Consider the following 21,916-nt stretch of genomic DNA (forward strand, 5'->3'; position numbering starts at 1 on the left):
GACAGATTCCTTTTAAAAAAGGGAGCAAATGCCAATAGTAAAATTTTCAATCACTTTATTAACAACAATTTAGTAAAAAAGTACAAATAAATTTTTAAAATGATGATACTAATGCACAATACAACCGACAAACTGGGTAGTACACCACTATATATCATGATGATGTCTCCATAAATTACCATCCATATAGCTAAATACCACATATAAACTTTTGGCTCATATAGATACACATAGTACCTCAACCATATGGAAATATATCAGTCCCTTTGTTCAAGGTGGAAAACCCACAAGGAAGAAGCGGAACGCGAAACGCGTGTCGGGACCCATGCTGCCTGACTAGGTCGTATACTCTTTCGTACTTACCGTATGTTAATTTACACTGATCTCCTACTTTCTTCTGTGGTTGCTGCTATTAACACTATACTGGAGGTGCCTGCCCTATTTACTTGAATATACATGTAATATATCTTGAAGCAAACTTTCATGCCAAACTTTCATGCTTATGTTAATTTAGATTGACTTTCTATTTCCATCTGTGTTTGCTACAATTAATACTATATTGGAGGCATTTGCCCTGTTAACTTGAATATGTGTGCAATATGACTTGTGGCAGACCTTAAATAAGCACTGTGCACTTTATTTTATTAATGGAATCAGCTTGACCACATTTAATTGCATTTCTTCTAATAGATAGTGTAGGGATTTCACTCACTCAGGTGCGACGGCTGATACTTAGGAGGCACGTTCATTTAAAAGTTCACAGGGTTTATTGCTTCATAAACCATATGGCAAAAATAACAGGAAAAAAAAAGCCTTTGGCTCAGGAAAGAAAAGCAAGTGTCCAGTCCTTCAAGCTCAGTCCTGGAGCCTTAAAGGGACACTGTCACCTGAATTTGGAGGGAACAATCTTCAGCCATGGAGGCGGGGTTTTGGGGTTTTTGATTCACCCTTTCCTTACCCGCTGGCTGCATGCTGGCTGCAATATTGGATTGAAGTTCATTCTCTGTCCTCCGTAGTACATGCCTGCACAGTGCAATCTTGCCTTGCGCAGGCGTGTACTATGGAGGACAGAGAATGAACTTCAATCCAATATTGCAGCCAGCATGCAGCCAGCGGGTAAGGAAAGGGTGGATCAAAAACCCCAATACCCCGCCTCCATGGCTGAAGATTGTTCCCTCCAAATTCTGGTGACAGTGTCCCTTTAACACACTCAGGAGGGTTTCATCTCCACACATATCTGCTGTGTAAAGCATTAGCCTGTCTTATATAGAGCTAACCACACCCAGGAACCCATCATATGATTAGACATGTGGTCTGACATCACCACAGGTCCTGAAACACATGTATATATACACATGGTTATGTGAAATAAAGAAAACACTCTGGGCTACATCACAACGACAAGCCACCTATGTGACACATACCTTCCGTCGACTACACACCCTTTAGCCATGCTACATACCTCCCACCTCTGCCTAAAGCCATGGGGCTTGGCACTTTCCCCCACTAAACAAGAGATTCTTCATAGGGCATCAGCATTACCGTGCAGCTTTCCGGCCCTATGTTCCACATGGAAACTGAAGTCCTGCAGGGCTAAGAACTAACGGGTGACCCTAGCATTTCTACCCTTTGTTTCCCTCATCCACTTAAGTGGGGCATGGTCGGATATTAGTCTGAATTTACATCCCAGCAGATAGTGCCGTAACGTGTCCACCGTCCACTTTATGGCCAAACACTCTTTTCCAAGGACTGAGTAGTTCTTCTCAGATGAAGACAGCTTTCTACTCAGATAGAGAATAAAATGCTCCTCCCCATATAGCTCCTGGGAAAGGACTGCTCCGATCCCAACATCTGAGGCATCTGTCTGAAGAATAAATTCTTTCTTGAAATCTGGGGCCATCAGAACGGGTTGCTTACATAGAGCCCCTTTCAATTCTTGGAAGGCTGACTGTCTCTTCGGACCATTTGACCATCACTGATTTTGTCCCCTTTAGCAGATCGGTCAGAGGCGCAGCCACTGTGGCGAAGGTCGGGGTGAACCTCCTGTAATATCCCACGATCCCCAGAAAGGCTTTAACTTGCTTTTTGGAGAGTGGTTTTGGCCATGTTTGGATTGCCTCCACTTTCCTGATTTGAGGCTTTATTTCTCCATGACCCACTATATAGCCTAGGTACTTAGCTTCTTCCCTCAGAGTGGGGTCCCTATGTTGGGCAGTCCCCAAATTTTCACCGGTTACGTCTAACTCCAGAATGTCAGATGCAGGGGACACTTCTTCCTCATCCCCAACCAGAACACAAAAAGGAAACCTGTCTGTCTCTCGGTGTGGCGACACCCTTCCAGGGTTCATTGGTTCCCTACTCTTGCTAGGGAGCTCAGAACCTTTTCCCTACAAATCCCAAAACAAACAGAAATCCCGGCCAATAATTATAGGGTGCAACAAGTCCCGAACGACGCCGACTATATGGGACTCAGTGCCACATGCCGTTTCAATGTCCACCCTGGCCATAGGATAGTCCTTTGCATCACTGTTGTGAATTCCGCTCTTGGGCTCCCTCCGGTGGTTGTAAGTGGCACTTTTGTGAGTTCTGCTCTTGGGCTCCCTCTTGTGGTTTCTAGTGGTATGGCTGCTCCTTGGAGTTAGCTGTCATCAGCTGCCTCCACTTATCGTCTCTCCTGCTCGGCTATTTAGGTCTGGCTCTTTCTTCAGCCAGTGCCACTTGTAAATGGTTCCTGGTTGGATTCACATCTCTTTGGAGTTCCCTGTTATCCTGACCAGTTCAGCTAAGCTAAGTTTTTGCTTGCTCTTTTCTGTCCATAGATTGTGGACTTATCCTTTCTGTGCTTTCTATGTTTGTCCAGCTTATCAGTGTGAATTCATTCTGTCTTGCTGGAAGCTCTGGGAGGCAGATTTGCCCTCCACACCTTTATTCAGGTGTGGAGATTTTTTGTAAACTCTGCGTGGATTTTTGTAGTGTTTTATACTGACCGCACAGTATTCCATCCTGTCCTATCTATTTAGCTAGACTGGCCTCCTGTTCTCATCCTGGTTTCATTCTGTGTATGTCTTTTCCCTCTCCACTAACAGTCATTATTTGTGGGGGGCTAATCTATCCTTTGGGGATTTTCTCTGAGGCAAGATAGTTTTCCTGCTTCTTTCTTTAGGGGTAGTTAGCTCTTAGGCTGTGACGAGATGCCTAGGGAGAGTTAGCAGCATTCCACGGCTACTTCTAGTATTGTGTTGAGGTTAGGGACTGCGGTCAGTACAGTTACCACTTCCTTCAGAGCTCGTTCCATGGTGCTCCTAGACCACCGTATCATAACAGTACAAGTGGCCAAAATGAATTAAATGCATCTCAAAAGAAGGAAAAGAAAGTTGTGAACCATTTTTTTTTCTGTGCTCAGGTTTGTCGTTTTTTTCCTCTTGATATCTGGGTGGTTCAGGATATATGCTGGATGTTCAGGGTTTGTTTTCTCGTGTGGATCAACTTGCTGCAAGAGTACAGAATATCCAGGACTATGTTGTCCAGACTCCGGCTTTAGAGCCCAGAATTCCTACTTCTGATTTGTTTTTTGGGGACAGATCCAAGTTTTTGAACTTTAAAAATAACTGCAAATTGTTTTTTGCTTTGAAACCCCGTTCTTCTGGTGATCCCATTCAGCAAGTAAAAATCATCATATCCTTGCTGCGTGGTGACCCTCAAGACTGGGCTTTTTCTCTTGAAACAGGGGATCCGGCATTATTGAATGTAGATGCATTTTTTCAAGCGCTCGGATTATTGTATGACGAACCTAATTCTGTGGATCATGCAGAAAAAACCCTGCTGGCCTTGTGTCAAGGTCAGGAAGCGGCAGAGTTATACTGCCAGAAATTTAGAAAATGGTCTGTGCTCACTAAATGGAATGAAGAGGCTCTGGCTGCTATTTTCAGAAAAGGTCTTTCTGAAACCCTTAAAGATGTTATGGTGGGCTTTCCTACGCCTGCCGGTTTGAGCGAATCTATGTTTCTAGCCATTCAGATTGATCGGCGTCTGCGCGAGCGCAAAGCTGTGCACCATATGGCAGTATCCTCTGAGCAAAGTCCTGAACCTATGCAATGTGATAGGATTTTGACTAGAATAGAACGGCAGGAATTCAGACGTCAGAATAGGCTGTGTTTTTTCTGTGGTGATTCGGCTCATGTTATCTCTGATTGCCCTAAGCGTACTAAGAGAGTCGCTAGGTCTGTTACCATTAGTACTATACAGCCTAAATTTCTCTTATCTGTGACCCTGATTTGCTCATTGTCGTCCTTTTCTGTCATGGCATTTGTGGATTTAGGCGCTGCCCTGAACTTAATGGACTTAGAATTCGCCAGTCGCTGTGGTTTTTCCTTGCAGCCTTTGCAGACCCCTATTCCTTTGAGGGGCATTGATGCTACACCCTTGGCCAAGGATAAACCTCAGTACTGGACACAGATGACTATGTACATGGCTCCTGCACATCAGGAAGATTGCCATTTTCTGGTGTTGCATAACCTGCATGATGTTGTTGTACTGGGATTTCCATGGTTACAGGAACATAATCCGGTGCTGGATTGGAAAACTATGTCGGTGACTAGTTGGGGTTGTCGAGGAGTACATAGTGACGTTCCTTTGATGTCAATTTCCTCTTCCCCCTCTTCTGAGGTCCCTGAGTTTTTGTTGGATTCCCAAGATGTATTTGATGAGCCCAAGTCCAGTTCCCTTCCTCCACATAGGGACTGTGATTGTGCTATTAACTTGATTCCTGGTTGTAAGTTCCCTAAGGGCCGACTTTTCAATCTGTCTGCGCCAGAGCATGCCGCCATGCGGAGCTATGTTAAGGAATCTTTGGAGAAAGGGCATATTCGGCCCTCTTCATCACCATTGGGAGCGGGTTTCTTTTTTGTTGCTAAGAAGGATGGCTCCTTTAGACCCTGTATTGATTATCGTCTTCTTAATAAGATCACGGTCAAATTCCAATACCCCTTACCTTTGCTTACTGATTTGTTTGCTCAGATTAAGGGGGCTAGTTGGTTTACTAAGATTGACCTCCGAGGGGCATATAATCTTGTTCGTATTAAACAGGGTGACGAATGGAAAACTGCATTTAATACGCCCGAAGGCTATTTTGAATACCTTGTGATGCCATTTGGGCTCTCTAATGCTCCATCTGTGTTCCAGTCTTTCATGCATGATATTTTCCGCAATTATCTTGATAAATTCATGGTCGTATATTTGGATGATATTTTGATTTTTTCCGATGATTGGGAGTCTTATGTGAAGCAGGTCAGGATGGTGTTCCAGATCCTTCGTGATAATGCTTTATTTGTGAAGGGGTCTAGGTGCCTATTCGGAGTTCAGAAGGTCTCTTTTTTGGGTTTTATTTTTTCTCCCTCGTCTATTGAAATGGATCCTGTTAAGGTCCAAGCTATTCATGACTGGATCCAACCCACATCTGTGAAGGGTCTTCAAAAATTTTTGGGCTTTGCTAATTTCTATCGCCGTTTCATTGCCAACTTTTCCAGTGTGGTTAAGCCCCTTACTGATTTGACGAAGAAAGGCGCTGATGTGACGAATTGGTCCTCTGAGGCTGTTGAGCCCTTTCAGGAGCTTAAACGCCGATTTACTTCTGCCCCTGTGTTGCGTCAACCGGATGTTTCTCTTCCTTTTCAGGTTGAGGTCGACGCTTCTGAGATTGGGGCAGGGGCCGTTTTGTCTCAGAGGGAGTCTGATGGTTCTTTGATGAAACCGTGTGCTTTTTTTTCCAGAAAGTTTTCACCTGCGGAACGCAATTATGATGTCGGCAATCGGGAGTTGTTGGCTATGAAGTGGGCGTTTGAGGAGTGGCGACATTGGCTTGAGGGAGCTAAACACCGTGTTGTGGTCCTGACCGATCATAAGAATCTGATTTACCTCGAGTCGGCCAAGCGGCTGAATCCTAGACAGGCTCGATGGTCCCTGCTTTTCTCCCATTTTGATTTTGTGGTCTCGTATCTTCCGGGATCTAAGAATGTTAAGGCTGATACCCTCTCTAGGAGTTTTTCGCCTGATTCTCCTGGAGTCCTTGAGCCGGTTGGCATTCTTAAGGAGGGGATGATTCTTTCTGCTATCTCCCCTGATTTGCGGCGGGTGCTTCAGGAATTTCAGGCTGATAGGCCTGACCGCTGTCCAGTGGGGAAGCTGTTTGTTCCTGATAGATGGACAAGTAAGGTAATTTCTGAGGTTCATTGTTCAGTGTTGGCTGGTCATCATGGGATTTTTGGTACCAGAGATTTGGTTGCTAGGTCCTTTTGGTGGCCTTCCTTGTCGCGCGATGTGCGTGCTTTTGTGCAGTCCTGTGGGACTTGCGCCCGGGCCAAGCCTTGCTGTTCCCGCGCTAGTGGGTTGCTTTTGCCTTTGCCGGTCCCTGAGAGGCCCTGGACGCATATTTCCATGGATTTTATTTCGGATCTTCCTGTTTCCCAGAAGATGTCTGTTATCTGGGTTGTTTGTGACCGCCGGTTCTCTAAAATGGTCCATCTGGTACCTTTGCATAAGTTGCCTTCCTCCTCAGATCTGGTTCCATTATTTTTTCAGCATGTGGTTCGTTTGCATGGCATTCCAGAGAATATTGTGTCTGACAGAGGTTCTCAGTTTGTCTCTAGATTTTGGCGGGCCTTTTGTGCTAGGATGGGCGTTGATTTGTCTTTTTCTTCGGCGTTTCATCCTCAGACTAATGGCCAAACTGAGCGAACTAATCAGACCTTGGAGACCTATTTGAGATGCTTTGTGTCTGCTGATCAGGATGATTGGGTGTCTTTCTTGCCGTTGGCCGAGTGTGCCCTTAGTAATCGGGCTAGTTTGGCTACTTTGGTTTCACCTTTCTTTTGTAATTTTGGTTTTCATCCTTGTTTTTCTTCTGGGCAGGTTGAGCCTTCTGATTGTCCTGGTGTTGATTCTGTGGTGGACAGGCTGCAGCAGATTTGGACTCATGTGGTGGACTATTTGACGTTGTCTCAGGAAAGGGCTCAACGTTTTGCTAACCGCCGTCGGTGTGTTGGTCCCTGGCTTCGTGTGGGGGATTTGGTTTGGTTGTCTTCTCGTCATGTTCCTATGAAGGTTTCTTCTCCTAAGTTTAAGCCTCGGTTTATTGGTCCTTATAAAATTTCTGAAATTATTAATCCGGTGTCTTTTCGTTTGGCTCTTCCTGCCTCTTTTGCCATTCATAATGTTTTCCATAGATCTTTGTTGCGGAGATATGTGGTGCCCGTAGTTCCCTTGGTTGACCCTCCTGCCCCGGTGTTGGTTGAGGGAGAGTTGGAATATGAGGTTGAGAAGATTTTGGATTCTCGTTTTTCGAGGCGGAGGCTTCAGTATCTTGTCAAGTGGAAGGGTTATGGCCAGGAGGATAATTCTTGGGTTGTTGCCTCCGATGTCCATGCCACAGATTTGGTTCATGCTTTTCACTTGGCTCGTCCTGATCGGCCTGGGGGCTCTGGTGAGGGTTCGGTGACCCCTCCTCAAGGGGGGCGTACTGTTGTGAATTCCGCTCTTGGGCTCCCTCCGGTGGTTGTAAGTGGCACTTTTGTGAGTTCTGCTCTTGGGCTCCCTCTTGTGGTTTCTAGTGGTATGGCTGCTCCTTGGAGTTAGCTGTCATCAGCTGCCTCCACTTATCGTCTCTTCTGCTCGGCTATTTAGGTCTGGCTCTTTCTTCAGCCAGTGCCACTTGTAAATGGTTCCTGGTTGGATTCACATCTCTTTGGAGTTCCCTGTTATCCTGACTGTTATGATCTGGTGGTTTAGGAACAACATGAGACAAGCTCTGAAGGAGGTGGTATCTGTACTGACCGCAGACCCTGAACCTAGCAGCGAAACTAGAAATAGCCGTGGGGGATACCTGACGCTCCCTAGACCCCTCGGCACAGCCTAAGATCTAACTTCCCCTAAAGAAGGAAACAGGAAACCTATCTTGCCTCAGAGAAAATCCCCAAAGGAAAGACAGCCCCCCACAAATATTGACGGTGAGAGGAGGGGAAAATAACATACACAGAGATGAAATCAGATTTTAGCATAGGAGGCCAGTCTAGCTTGATAGACAGGACAGGAAAGGATACTGTGCGGTCAGTATAAAAACTACAAAAATCCATGCAGAGTTTACAAAATCTCCACACCTGACTAAAGGTGTGGAGGGTAAATCTGCTTCCCAGAGCTTCCAGCTAACAGAAAAAATCCATAATGACAAGCTGGACAAAAATAGAATGCACAGAACAATAAGTCCACAACATGTGGACTGAAATGAGCAAAGCCAGAACTTATCTTTGCAGAACTGGTCAGGAAACCAGGAGAATCCAAGCAGAGATGTGAATCCAGCCAGAGAACATTGACAAGTGGCATAGGCTGAAGACTAGAGCCAAGTTAAATAGCAGAGCCAGGAGAGACGATTAGTAAAAGCAGCTGCTAAAGCTAAACACAAGGAGCGGCAGTTCCACTCAAAACCACCAGAGGGAGCCCAAGGGCAGAATTCAAAAAAGTGCCATTTACAACCACCGGAGGGAGCCCAAGAACGGAATTCACAACACCTGACCAGTTCAGCTAAGCTAAGTTTTTGCTTGCTCTTTTCTGTCCATAGATTGTGGACTTATCCTTTCTGTGCTTTCTATGTTTGTCCAGCTTATCAGTGTGAATTCATTCTGTCTTGCTGGAAGCTCTGGGAGGCAGATTTGCCCTCCACACCTTTAGTCAGGTGTGGAGATTTTTTGTAAACTCTGCGTGGATTTTTGTAGTGTTTTATACTGACCGCACAGTATTCCATCCTGTCCTATCTATTTAGCTAGACTGGCCTCCTGTTCTCATCCTGGTTTCATTCTGTGTATGTCTTTTCCCTCTCCACTCACAGTCATTATTTGTGGGGGGCTAATCTATCCTTTGGGGATTTTCTCTGAGGCAAGATAGTTTTCCTGCTTCTTTCTTTAGGGGTAGTTAGCTCTTAGGCTGTGATGAGATGCCTAGGGAGAGTTAGGAGCATTCCACGGCTACTTCTAGTGTTGTGTTGAGCTTAGGGACTGTGGTCAGTACAGTTACCACTTCCTTCAGAGCTCGTTCCATGTTGCTCCTAGACCACGTATCATAACACATCACCATGTATGCATCGCACTCCGACCTTCTTTCCCGGGAGCAGGTGAAGAGGAAAAGTGGCGCTCACCAGGGTTACTAAGCTCCCCGAGTCTTACAGCGCCGTTACCGCTCAACCGTTCACCTTTACGGGACACGCTTGAGGTCCCTCGTTGGGCGGAGAGTTCACACTGCAGGCTGGATACGTATATTATGAACTACGGCGTCCCATGCTGCAGTCCATCTTCTCAGTGGTCTGGGAACAACGAGCAGCTAAATGTCCTGGCTTGTGGCACCTCCAGCAAATAATATCACCCGTAGGGACCTTGGGCACCACCTCCCCCGCCCTTTGTGACCTTGGATGCCCCAACCCTTTTTGGGCCTCAATTCCCTTCTGGGACCCCCAGTATGGCATGGGCTGCCTCCCGAAGGAGCCTTCCAACCCTTGGTATCTTTCAACCAGTCCGATCAGCTCGTCGGCATTCTGGGGATCATCCTGGGCAACCCAAGACTGTATAGGCCTGGGGAGGGAATGGACAAACCGATCCATCATCACCCATTCTACCATCTGTGCAGGTGTAGATGACTCTGGCTCCAGCCATTTCTGGACCAGGTGCAACAGATCAAACATTTGGGAGCGAGGTGGTTTGTCCCGGTGATAGGCCCAGCAGTGAATTCGCTGTGCCCTGACAGTCAGTGTCACCCCCAAACGTGCGAGAATCTCGGCTTTCAATTTGTGACACTCCTTGGCATCCTGCAAGGTCAAGTCATAGTACGCCTTCTGGGGTTCTCCCGTCAGGTATGGCGCCAGTACCTCTGCCCACTGCTCTGGCGGAAGTTTTTCCCTCTCAGCGACCCTCTCAAACACCGACAGGAAGGCCTCAACATCATCCCCGGGGGTCATTTTCTGCAATGCGCGTCTTACCGTCTTCTGGACGTGGGTGTCATCAGCCAGACTTGGGTTTGGGGTACTCGTCTTGCCCTGCATGGCGGTTGCCAGAAGCTGCAGCTGCTGCTGATGCTCCTGCTGGCTCTGTTGTAACTGCTGCCGTTGCTCCTGCTGGCTCTGTTGTATCCGCTGCCATTGCTCCTGCTGACTCTGCCGTTGCTCCTGCTGGCTCTGTTGTATCTGCTGCATCAACAGCCTGTTGGTCTCTTGCTACCTTTGCTCCTGCTGTGACTGCATCTAGACCAAGTGTTTCAGCAGGTCCTCCATTTTCCCCGGCAATGCTTGCTGGCTTGCAACAGACTTGACCCAGGACATTCAAAAATAGACTTATGTCTCCGCTGGGAACGCTGCCCGCACGTCTACCACCAATTGTAGGGATTTCACTCACTCAGGTGCGACGGCTGATACTTAGGAGGCACATTCCTTTAAAAGTTCACAGGGTTTATTGCTTCATAAACCATATGGCAAAAATAACAGGAAACAAATAGCCTTTGGCTCAGGAAAGAAAAGCAAGTGTCCAGTCCTTCAGGCTCAATGTAGAAAGACAGCGCTCCATCCAGGTGTTGAAGTTCAAGGAATCTTTATTTAAGCCATGGTAAAAGCAGCAAACAGCAACGTTTCGACCGCACAACCGGTCTTTTTCAAGCATACACCTTAGTGATTAGGGCTGTCTTAAATAGTGTGGACACCACACAGGGAGCCAATCACTAGTCAGTGTCAGCCCACTTAATTAAATATTATAAAAATTACCAAAAATAGACACCAGACATATATGTGAACATCTAATATATATATACAAAACATCGCCATATAGATCGCTACATAAATACAACCAAAACAGTGCGAATACATGATATTTATCTCATATTCCAAGCGCGGCTACACTTCGCATCCTTATTTCCATAGCAATGAACGGCCAATGAAATTGCTCCTTCTGCATTTCCTGTATCGCTTCTCCCAATCCTGGTTAATGGCGCCGTTTTCAGCATTGAGCAAATCGGGATATTTCATACAATTCAAATGCTCAGTAATGTCCAATCCAATTGTCCCTTATATACATGATTTGTGCTTGTAGCGGCGCTTACCTATCAGGCTCCGGTATCAAGCCGCTGGTACAGGACTCAGCTGTGGAGTGCGGCGTCAGCGCTCCAACGTCATGGACATGCCCCATCACCTAATCGGGAGGAAGTCGCATCCAGACATGACGCGCCTCTGCAGCCCCACCGCCGGGTCACATGACCGCTACTCGAGCCGGTTACCTGGGAAACGCTGACTCTCATACTCAAGCCTATCGGGGATAAATATATAGATCAAATAACAGCAGCATATATAAAGCGAATCTCACTATATCCAATATTGAAACGTATATATAGCGATCACATCAATTTTCATTAATAATAATGCGGTACAGGTAATTACATTTGGAGAAAGGGAAACTAAAGCCTCCATGGACCGCACTGACTCTATATGGCACAAACAACCCAGCGATACAACTACATGGCATAGATGGTGTGCCAGATGGGACAGTCAAAGCAATACACAGTGAGTCATATCAGCCTGTTATGTGTCAACCCAACACTTCATGCAAACTTTATTCCACTGCATAATTCACCGACTGTCTCATCTGTCGCCCATCTAAAGAAATAAAAAAGTGAAATAGAAAACATGTCTAAAACAATGGTTAATAAAAATAATAAAATCATTAACGACACAGCCCTGAGGAAGGAGGGAAATAAACTATTTTAAAGAGCAAACATGAGTATTAAAGTCTATATTTAAACCTTTGGGTTGCAACGTACCCAGGGTATAAATCCATCTCATTTCTTTTGTTTTCAACATCCCTAACCTATCACTTCCACGTCTCAGAACAGGTACACTATCGATGACTCTAAATCTTAACTGGTTCACTAGATGTTTTTTCTCCAGAAAATGCTTCGGGACCGGTAAATCTATGAGGCCTGTTCTAATCGTACTTTTATGTTTACTTATGCGGGTTCTAACCTCTGTAGTGGTTTCCCCAATATAGGCTAACCCACAGGGGCAGGTGATCATATATACAACATAACTTGACGCACAGGTATATCTATCCTTCAACTGAAATTTCTTTCCAGTGTGCGGATGACAAAAAGAATCCCCCTTAAGTAGATTATTACAGCACGCGCACCCAAGGCATGGGAAATTCCCAAATCTGGGTGCACTTAGGGTTTGTTGGAGCGACACTTTAGATGTGCCAAAATCAGATTTTACTAATCTGTCACCTAAGTTTTTACTCCTCCTATAGGACATCATCGGGGCTGACCTAAACTCGGGGATTTGAGGTAGACCTCGCTGTAAAAGAACCCAATGCTTTTTTATAGCCTCACTGATACGGTTACTCACTGGACTAAAGGTGGAGACAAACGGAATCCTACCCGAGGCACTTTCCTTAACAGGTTTCTTCCTTACATTTTCTCGTGTGGAATTGAGAGCCTTGATTTTAAAATCATTGACACTTCTAGCAGGGTATCCTCTTTTTATAAATTTAGAGCACATTTCACTTAGGCTTGGTTCCCATTGCGTTAATGGGAAAGCGCTAACGGACAGCGTTGCACGGCGAAATTAACGCTGTGCAACGCGTCCGTTAGCGCGCCCATTCACGGCAATGGGAACGCGCAGCACTAGCGCGTGCCATGTTCGGCACGCGCTAGCGACGCGCCGGTGTTTCCTGGTGCGCCGCGGACGCTGCTTGCAGCGTCCGAGGCGCGCCCGCGGTCCGTTCCCCGCTCTCGCAGATCGGGGATCTGCGAGAGCGGGGACGTTACCGCGACCCCGGGACGCGGCCACATTAAAAACATTGCGTTAGCGCAACCCGCTAGCGCTAAACGGGTTGCACTAACGCAATGTGACCCTAGCCTTAATCTCTGATTCACTATGTGTTCATCTGATACTATCCTGCGTACTCTCAATAACTGACTCCAAGGAAGAGAATCTATCATCCTTCTCAGATGATTACTGTCATATAGCAATAAGCTATTTTTATCTGTCTCTTTGATAAAAATATCCGTCCTCAATTTGCCCCCTCCTTATAAACTAGAGTGTCCAGAAATTGTATTTGAACATCAGAGCAAACCAGAGTAAATTGCAATTCTGAATATATTTCATTCAAGTTGTTATGAAACATTTCCAAATCAGACTGGTTGCCATCCCATATCATAAAAATATCATCAATGTAGCACCACCAGGCTCCGACGTGGCGCCAGAGGCTGGACTTGTACACAAACCTGTCCTCAAATACCGCCATATAGATGTTGGCAAAAGTGGGGGCCACATTGGACCCCATGGCGGTACCTCTCAACTGAAGGTAATACTCATCCCCAAAGAGGAAATAATTCCTCCTGAGGATGAGCTCCAACAGTGTGAGGACAAGCTGTGCACACTCGGGCCACGTCAGAGCCCGATAGCGCACACTGTACAGCTTCCAAACCTTTATCATGCTCAATTGACGTATACAGCGACGTAACGTCAAAGGACGCTAGAATGACATCATCAGACACCGTCAGTGCTTCAATTTTATCAAGGAAATCATTTGTGTCCTTAATATAGGACTTAGCTGACATAGCAAACGGGCGTAGAACACGATCGAGAAAAATGGCGGTCTTACTGAAGAGGGACCCCCTACCTGAGACTATCGGTCTACCGGGGGGATTGCATAGATCTTTATGGATCTTTGGTAGTACATATAGTACCGGCACGATACTATAGGTGTTTCAACCGTCAAAAATTCAGACAGCTTGGGGTCAATGAGTCCCATGGCTAGGGAGTCACTGATCACAAGCTGTAACTCTCTCTGAAAACGCAGGGTAGGATTGCAAGATAGTTTTTCATACACTAGATGATCATCGAGCTGTCTAAGAATTTCAGCTTTGTATTTAGAACTGTCCATTATAACTACTGCCCCACCCTTATCTGCTCTTTTGATGGTAAGAGCAGTATTATTCATTAGATTCTTTAAGACCTTCCTCTCATTTGCTGTTATATTCTGATGTCGGGGCGGTTTGTAGTTGTCTCTCACTTTATCAACCTCACTCTGCACCAGACTTATATAGGATTCTATGAAGTGGTTCTTAATGGGGGGTTGAAACGTACTTTTATACAAGCCTAATTCTTTTAAAGAGAAACCCTGTCTCGAATCTCCGTTCGTCTCCACTCTGTCTGAAAAAAAACCTGATAGTCTCAGTCTTCTAAAGAAAGCTTGTAAATCTATTTCTATTTCGAACCAATCTGGGTAGTTGGACGGGCAAAAAGACAGTCCTTTAGAAATTAATTTAAGTTCGACATCAGATAGTGTAATAGAGGAAATATTTACCACCAACTCCTTCTCTTCTAATTGATGTTCTTCGCATTCCTCGTTCTCATAGTAACCGTCCTCCCATGTCTCTGTTCCTTGACTCTCGTGCCTCCTGTGTTTACGGCCCCCTCTCCGACCACGTCTCCTGGTTTTGAGCTCTCCATCCGACCTGACTCTAAAAAATGGGGTCCCTTTGCTCCCATAGCTGCTGAATCATTGGTGGAGTCTGAGTCAGCTGTGGTTAAACCACAGTTGGAATTTCTCCTTTCTTGTGGCCTCCTCCGTCTTCTGGATATCATGGGTTTGCCCCTCCTAGTGCTGGAGAACTGATTTGGGCCCTTATGCCAAGAAAAGATCTGTCCTGTCTTATAGTCCTCCATGTCTCTGAACCACTTAGTTCTTTTAGTGGTCTCAATATCCGTTCTAAATTTAGTTAGACTTTCGTCGGTTTTGGTCTTCAGAGAGCTCCACTCTTGTGCTGTCAGCTGTGCTTTAAGTTGCTCCTCCCACTCGACGATATTCCTTTTAATGACATCCAGCTCCTTATTCAGAAATTTAATATTGAGAAGCATGATATCGAATGCATATTTATTGGAGATGGCTTCAAATTTAGCACAAAACTGTAGATTCTCAGGGAATAGGGTTGGTCTAAGATGTGGGCGTAACCCACGTGGCACCCTCCTGGCTTTGAAATATTCAGTAAGAGTCATGGCGTGTAATTCAGACGAGATAAATTTCCTCCTCTCATTTTCCCACTTTCTTCTAAGCATTTCATTCGTGGGTTTACTCAGAAAAGCAATATCCGCTTTAGAGCCCGATAGTATACGGGAGAAGCGATACAGGAAATGCAGAAGGAGCAATTTCATTGGCCGTTCATTGCTATGGAAATAAGGATGCGAAGTGTAGCCGCGCTTGGAATATGAGATAAATATCATGTATTCGCACTGTTTTGGTTGTATTTATGTAGCGATCTATATGGCGATGTTTTGTATATATATATTAGATGTTCACATATATGCCTGATGTCTATTTTTGGTAATTTTTATAATATTTAATTAAGTGGGCTGACACTGACTAGTGATTGGCTCCCTGTGTGGTGTCCACACTATTTAAGACAGCCCTAATCACTAAGGTGTATGCTTGAAAAAGACCGGTTGTGCGGTCGAAACGTTGCTGTTTGCTGCTTTTACCATGGCCTAAATAAAGATTCCTTGAACTTCAACACCTGGATGGAGCGCTGTCTTTCTACATTGAAGTATGTATATTGCCCAGGAGGGTTCCCTGGGCTTGGATCGAGCGCCCTGCTAGAGTGAGTGCTGTCAGCTACCTTTGTATTTATGTGCAGTCCTTCAGGCTCAGTCCTGGAGCCTTAACACACTCAGGAGGGTTTCACCTCCACACATTAGCCTGTCTTATATAGAGCTAACCACACCCAGGAACCCATCACATGATTAGACATGTGGTCTGACATCACCACAGGTCCTGAAACACATATATATATATATATACATGGTTAAGTGAAATAAAGAAAACACTCTGGGCTACATCACAGCGACAAGCCACCTATGTGACACATACCTCCCGTCGACTACACACCCTTTAGCCATGCTACAATAGTTACCCATACACACATGCTAGCCATCTTAGGGAGAGACCCAAGTTGGGCTAAATGTAGCGGGACGAAAGAGACCGAAAAGCCCTCTACTTAAAGGAAATACATAGTGGATGCTTTCCTGAAACGGAAAGTACTTGCAAGCAGCATAATACAAAGAATAGCAGGTTTACCCAGAATCCTTTGCAGTAGGCGGAGCTATGCAAATCATCTCTTTCCACCCCAGTCTAATCCACAGCGCTTGGAACCGCTAAATTTCTAAATTTACACAGCCAACCAATTCCTACCTGTGGACACGTGTTTCGGGCTTTAGGCCCTCATCAGCACAGGGCTGGAATTGGTTGGCTGTATGGAGTGGAACCATACCCTGTGCTGATGAGGGCCTAAAGCCCGAAACACGTGTCCACAGGTAGGAATTGGTTGGCTGTGTAAATTTAGAAACTAATCCGCAGCATTGCACGCTTGGCGGTTCCAAGCGCTGTGGATTAGACTGGGGTGGAAAGAAATGATTTGCATAGCTCCGACTACTGCAAAGGATTCTGGGTAAACCTGCTATTCTATGTATTATGCTGCTTGCAAGTACTTTCCGTTTCAGGAAAGCATCCACTATATAGTTACCCATAAGCATTACAAGAATCACATATAGCTTTTTTTCTTTGAAAGCCTATATATTGTAGTATCCCTTTGGGAACATGTTTATAGGAGGGTTGTAGGCTGGGATAGGCTACCTTGAACAAAGGGACTGATGTATTTCCATGTGGTTGAGGTACTATGTGTATCTACAACCTCTGGCAAAAATTATGGAATCACCGGCTTTGGAGGATGATCATTCAGTTGTTTAATTTTGTAGAAAAAAAGCAGATCACAGACATTGCACAAAACTAACGTAATTTCAAATAGCAACTTTCTGGCTTTAAGAAACACTAAAAGAAATCAAGAACAAAAAATGTGGTAGTCAGTAATGGTTACTTTTTTTAGTCAAGCATAGGGGAAAAATTATGGAATCTCTCAATTCTGAGGAAAAAATTATGGAATCACCCTGTAAATTTTCATACCCAAAAATAACACCTGAATCAAATTAGATCTGCTCGTTAGTCTGCATCTAAAAAGGAGTGATCGCACCTTGGAGAGCTGTTGCACCAAGTGGACTGACATGAATCATGGCTCCAACACGAGAGATGTCAATTGAAACAGAGTAAAGGATTATCAAACTCTTAAAAGAGGGTAAATCATCACGCAATGTTGCAAAAGCTGTTTGTTGTTTTTATAGTCAGCTGTGTCTAAAATCTGGACCAAATACAAACAACATGGGAAGGCTGTTAAAGGCAAACATACTGGTAGACCAAGGAAAACATCAAAGCATCAAGACCAAAAACTTAAAGCAAAATGTCGCCAAAACAGGAAATGCACGAGGAACGAATGGGTGGAAACAGGAGTCAACGTCTGTGACCGAACTGTAAGAAACCGCCTAAGGGAAATAGGATTTACATACAGAAAAGCTAAACGAAAGCCATCATTAACACCTAAACAGAAAACAACAAGGTTACAATGGGCTAAGGAAAAGCAATCGTGGACTGTGGATGACTGGATGAAAATCATATTCAGTGATGAACCACGAATGTGCATTGGGCAAGGTGATGATGCTGGAACTTTTGTTTGGTGCCATTCCAATGAGATTTATAAAGATGACTGCCTGAAGAGAACATGCAAATTTCCACAGTTATTGATGATATGGGGCTGCATGACAGGTAAAGTCACTGGGGAGATGGCTGTCATTACATCTTCAATAAATGCACAAGTTCATGTTGATATTTTGGACACTTTTCTTATCCCATCAATTGAAAGGATGTTTGGAGATGATGAAATCATTTTTCAAGATGATAATGCATCCTGTCATAGAGCAAAAACTGTGAAAACATTCCTTGAAAAAACACATATAAGGTCAATGTCATAGCCTGCAAATAGTCCGGATGTCAGTCCGATTGAAAATCTTTGGTGGAAGTTGAAGAAAATGGTCCGTGACAAGGCTCCAACCTGCAAAGCTGATCTGGCAACAGCAAGCAGAGAAAGTTGGAGCCAGATTGATGAAGAGTACTGTCTGACACTCATAAAATCCATACCCCAGAGACTGCAAGCTGTTATAAAAGCCAGAGGTGGTGCAACAAAATACTAGTGATGTTTGGAGTGTTTTTTTGTTTGTTTGTTTTTCATGATTCCATAATTTTTTCCCCAGAATTGAATGATTCCATAATTTTTCCCCTATGCTTGGTTAAAAAAAAGTAACCATTACTGACTACCACATTTTATGTTTTTAATTTTTTTACTGTTTCTTAAAGCCAGAAAGTTGCCATTTGAAATTGCGTTAGGTTTGTGTCATGTCTGTGATCTGCTTTTTTTTTTACAAAATTAAACAACTGAATGACCATCCTCCAAGGCCGGTGATTCCATAATTTTTGCCAGGGGTTGTATATGAGCCAAAAGTTTATATGTGGTGATTAGCTATATGGATGGTAATTTATGGAGACATCGTCATGATATATAGGGGTGTACTACCCAGTTGGGCAGTTGTATTGTGCATTAGTATCTTCATTTTTAAATTTATTTGTACTTTTTTACTAAATTGTTAATAAAGTGAAAATTTTACTATTGGCATTTGCTCCCTTTTTTTCTGTTTGGATTGTGTATTGTTGTGGCAAGCCCCACTGCTTAAGCCTTTTGTGTATAGGTGTATATAATAGAAAACCTTGTTGGATGAACCAGTAGTGCGTGATGTTCAACTGTTTGTTCATTCTGCCTCCCAAATATCGAATAAAAGGAAACCAATCAATGTTATGTAGGTGAAAATAATACCAATTCTCATCTCACAAAAAACAAGTCCCCACTCAGGTCCATCATCTGTCAATGGAAAAAACAGAGGTTCCCACACTACTAGTGGCTAATAGGCTGCTGAAAAGCAACAGAGTTTCTATAAACCAATCCAGCAAAATACGCTCTCACTTCTGAGTCTTGCAGTGTGATCAAACAACATTTAGGATCCCTGTATTTAGCAATATTATATAGTGAGAAGAAACCACTTAATTTGCGGTGTGTGTATCCTGGAGTACAATCTGGGCACAATGTGCTGGGTAATAAAATGGCAAATGTGTAATTTTCACTCTCAAACATCCACTGCGTGTGAATTTCCGGAAAGTGTCTGGAAAGTAAAAATATTAATTCCTGTTGCACACATGGTACCCCTCTTTTAATGACAGAAAAAACCACAATGATCACAGAAATAACTTTAATCTGACAAAAGTAATCAAAAATCTATACAGTAAATGAACAAATGAAAGTCACACATTGCCTTTCAACCATGCTTCCACAGAAAATTTAAAAAAATAAAACTTCAGAAATAGGCCTGGACAGAAATGATGGTACCCGTAACTTAACTTAACCATTTCGTGACCGCCAACAGTAGATAAACGTCGGCGCTAGCAGGGCTTTGTGCAGTGCCGATGTTTGTCTACAGTCAGCGGTTTTGTGCTCATCGGGACCCCCACGTTCCTTATAACAAAGGGATTCCGGCGCACAACACTTACTGTGACCCCGACCTCATCCAGACCTGATTGGTTCAGGTCCTGATGATGTCAGCGTCACACCAGCCAATGAGACAAATCACTAGGAAAGTTTGTTGTAGCAACGAACTTTCCCGGGTGATCTGCCTCATAAAAACGCTGTTTCTCTTCAGATCTCCTGTCAGTGAGAGATTAGAGGAGAAACAGTGTTACAAGTGCTGCTGGCAACAGCTGTGTCAGTCAGCGATCTTGTTATAAAGTAAAAAAAAAAAAGATTAGGGTTAGTGCTATAGTTAGGGTTAGTGTTGGGGCTAAAGTTAGGGTTACTGTTAGGCTACAGTTAGGGCTGCTGTTAGGCTAAAGTTAGGGTTGCTGTTAGGCTAAAGTTAGGGTTGCCGTCAGGATAAAGTTAGGGTTGCCGTCAGGATAAAGTTAGGGTTGCCGTCAGGATAAAGTTGGGGTTGCCGTCAGGATAAAGTTGGGGTTGCCGTCAGGATAAAGTTAGGGTTGCCGTCAGGATAAAGTTAGGGTTGCCGTCAGGCTAAAGTTAGGGTTGCTGTTAGGCTAAAGTTAGGGTTAGGCTAAAGAATTAGGCTTTTCTCAATTGTTTCTCCAGGCCACATCAGTCGCGTCAGAGTTTTCTATTTCCAGAAAAAAAAACGAATAAAATGGCTCGTCAGTATTATAGTGCAGTGGAGACTTATGCACTTTTATTTTCTGACAACAGAGAAAGTGCAGTGTCAGATGGCGATGTGGATTTCAAGGGCTTTAGTAGCAGCGACAGTGATAGCTCAGAAATGAGCAGTGATTCTGGTCCATCCTCACACACAAGGGCCAGTACAACAAGAAGGACAAATAGTGCTTCTGGAGAAATGTCTCCAACTCAGGGAACAATGCCCAGTACTAGCTCTATCCCTAGTGCTCATGAATTGGCGCACACCAATGTACAAGGGGCTTTGCCTCTTGATGTAGCATTTCCCAGATGGGAGGCTTCGGATTCAGCTACTCCAGTCAACCCTAATTTTAATGCCATTCCTGATATAAATGTGGAGGTGGAAAATTTTGGACAGTTAATTTTTTACATTTGTTTCTTACAGATAGCTTGCTAGAGAATATTGTCCTACAAGCAAATTTATACACGTCCCAATTATTCAGCCAGAATCCACGATCCTATTATGCTAGGTCAAATTTATGGACATCAACTAATGTCCAACAAATAAAAAAATTTTTAGGACTTACATTCGCTATGGAGCTTGTTAAAAAAACGAGCATTCGGTCCTATTGGTCCAACTGCCCTGTTCAAGCCACCTATAGATTTACTGCTGTTCTTCCTAGGACCCGTTATGAAATGCTCATGAGATTTCGTCATTTTAATGACAATAGTCAAATGAGTGCCAGAGATGCCCCAGAACATGACAGACTATTCAAAATTAGACCCATCATCAAAAACTTCATGGAAAAGTTCTTTAAAGCTCTACAACCCAACTAAAAAGCATTTCCATTGATGAGTCCCTTTTAAAATTCAAAGTAAGACTGCACCTCAAGCAATTTATTCCTTCTAAGAGGGCAAGGTTCAGAATAAAGCTCTATAAAATGTGCAAGAGTTCAACCGGATACATATCAGCTTTTCACATTTATGAGGGGAAAGATAGCCAACTAAACCCACCAGTATGCCCTACTTATCTGGGCACATCTTTTACAAAATGGCTACAATCTGTATGTTGACAAGTACTACACCAGCATACCCCCATTTAAAAGTCTGGTTGAACATAACATAGGGGCTTGTGGGACCATTCGCAACCATCAGGGGTTTCCACAATCATTGGTCAACAAAAAGTTCTGAAAGAGGCAGTCAGGGGCTTTACACAATGGATAGCTGCTTGCCCCTAAGAACAAGGATAACAAAGATATTTTTATCCTGAGCTCGATCCACACAGATGCCACGAGGGCCACTGCAGACCAACAGGGATCCACTACTCCAAAACTTGTGTCTGCCATTGACTACAACAACTATATGGGGGTGTGGACCTTGCAGATCAGGTTCTATAGCCATACCAGGTATAAAGAAAATCATACACCTGGTATAAAAAGTTAGTCATTTATTTGTTTCATGTGGCCACGTATAATTATTTTGTGTTATACAAAAAAGCCGGAAATGCAGATACTTTCCTTGATTATCAGGAAAAGGTAATTGAAAATCTTGTTTTTGAAAATGTTGTCCCCGCCAATCCTTTAGAATCTGAAGATGTCAGAAGACTCACTGAGCGGCATTTTATTGCACTCATTCCAGCAACTGAAACAAGAAAGATCCCCCAGAGAAGATGTCGTGTATGTTCCAAGAGAGGAATGAGGCATGATACCAGCTAGTATTGCCCACAATGCCC

At 44.1% G+C, this 21,916-nt stretch overlaps 1 pseudogene; it reads right to left on the bottom strand.

The window, feature by feature from the left end:
• Positions 1-21,916, bottom strand: part of LOC138663205 (zinc finger protein 585A-like) — a 49,876-nt pseudogene that overhangs the window by 4,184 nt on the left and 23,776 nt on the right.

Source organism: Ranitomeya imitator, chromosome 2, assembly GCF_032444005.1.
Source record: "Ranitomeya imitator isolate aRanImi1 chromosome 2, aRanImi1.pri, whole genome shotgun sequence".
In the NCBI taxonomy this organism is placed as follows: domain Eukaryota; kingdom Metazoa; phylum Chordata; class Amphibia; order Anura; family Dendrobatidae; genus Ranitomeya; species Ranitomeya imitator.